Source organism: Nestor notabilis, unplaced genomic scaffold (genome assembly GCF_000696875.1).
Source record: "Nestor notabilis isolate BGI_N333 unplaced genomic scaffold, ASM69687v1 scaffold9059, whole genome shotgun sequence".
NCBI lineage: Eukaryota > Metazoa > Chordata > Aves > Psittaciformes > Psittacidae > Nestor > Nestor notabilis.
The window spans coordinates 72,989-75,134 of NW_009942325.1; positions in this window are offsets into that span (position 1 = coordinate 72,989).

The window sequence follows — 2,146 nt, forward strand, 5'->3', positions numbered from 1 at the left end:
GCTTTACGTAATCTAATACATTCGCCAAACTAAACAGAAGTTTGTCTTACGAACTTAACTTTCTGATCCTGCGAATGAAACACCTGAGTTTCCTCCACTCACCAAAAAATATCCGTGTTCCCACTGGTTCACCTCTTTGACTGAGCATTCCAGCTTTTTCAAGAGCTTTCAAATCAGTGATAATTAATTGGTATGGTAAAAATATTACGTAGGTCCTACACATTTCTCCCACTGGTAAAACACATATTTTCCCAAGCATGCTTCTATGGACTGTGCCAGCCTAGAAAGGTAGTTGCACACTAAGCTGAAATGAGGACAAATCTACCTTCAGGAAGACTGACAGTCAAGGCCCAAGACACTGGGCAGCTCATCTGTCACATACAAAGTCTACTCACCTTCAAGACATAGCTCATTTTGGAAGATGCAATGGTCCATCAGTTTTTGTCATCAGCTGTCTTTGGTCTTCCTCTCAGAAACTGGTATTCTGGAGATACAAGAAAAACTTCAATTTAAAATACAGCACTCTCAGGTAAAGACACTGTGTTACATCAACATAGCGGTTTTCCTGCTTTTTACCAGGCACACTGAAAATTCACCCAAAACCAATCTGATGGATCAAGACACTGAATTACTATGTTGTCTTATCTCAAAGAAGGTGGTGAGGGCTTCTTTCTTCACCCCTGCAACTCTCACAGCTTACACATTTACTATCTACATTGGAGTAGCATACTGGGAATTTATCCTAAAGATAGGGAATGGGGAAGTGGCATTTAAAGTCACACGGGTGCCAGAACTGAGAATTATACTGTGTTATCAAAAGTCTCTTTTCACCTTGTCTGCTACATTTTACATACTGACATATATTCACTACACTTTGGTTTATCTCAAAAGCACTGAGCTTTTCTGCTGAATTTTGCCAAGGTTCCCTTGATAATAGTTTAGCTTCCTTAACCTCACTAAAGACATTGGATTCCAACTGTGCAGCACAATCAGGGCACTTCTTAGTCTGCTTGGAGGACTTCCGAGGAGTTTGATATATGTTTGGAAAATAAGGCTGAAAAGGCAAAGCAAAAGCACTGGGATTGTAAATGAGCAAATGCCACATTAGAAATAAATTCCCTAGGAGGCCCATTTTGCAGCCAAAATAATTAGATCACTAGCAAGAATCATCCTGAGCAGATAAATGGTGTGTTACAAGATTAACCAAGGTCATGTTCCTCTCACATCCAGGTTTTTAAAAAGATCCCTCCCCTGAAAACTTAACTCTAGGGCTTCCTCCAAATTAAGTATTCATTGTTGATGTACATCAGTTCAAACTGAATCAAAGCATGCTACAGTTTGTCAAGAGCTGACTGTCCAAGGAAAGGCAGTGTGCCTTCTAAGTGAGAGAAAGCCGCATTTGAGAGCCACCTGGACTCTGACTGCTGCTGCTGGGTGTTCAGAGACAACTGCCAACTCATTAAAATCCAACAGTAAAAGTTTATTAAATATGCAGACATTAATGGAATGGGACTAGCAGCTACTTAAGCAGATAAGATTTCAACACAGCATGTCCTGCAGTTCCTGTTACCAATATTCTGTCCTTTTGGAAATGTCCATGAAAGAGTCAAAATGCTACTTAAGGCAGAGAAACCTTCCATCTCTTTCAGACCACTCAGGTCACATTCTTCAAGGCTCCCACTAGCCAGGAAGCTTAGGAAAAGACATGTACCTTCCAATAATTACAGCTCAGTATATACTACTCTCACTTGACTGCTTGACATACACAGTCTCCCCAAGACTTTCTTTTCCCGTTTGGCCCTATCTGCAGGACACGTCCCATACCACTTTGCAGGCTCACAGACATAAAGGTTTTGCATATATCCCAAATTCAAAGTTCTTCTCACCCTGTTGCTGGAGTAGAGAGAATTACAAAGAAAGGAGTGTCTTACTGACAGTATAAAGAAAACCAGCCACTTAAAAACAACTCTCCTGTAACTCTCAGGTAACTTCACACACACACACAACGTGTAGAGCTCTGCTTGGAGCTATTCTTTCTAAAAACAAGTGTCAGAGTCCTCCATGCAAACAGCAATCCCAGTACAATTTGTTCCACAAAATGCAGTTTCATTCCTGGATGACTCTGCAAAGTCCCAGTGCTTGGTCA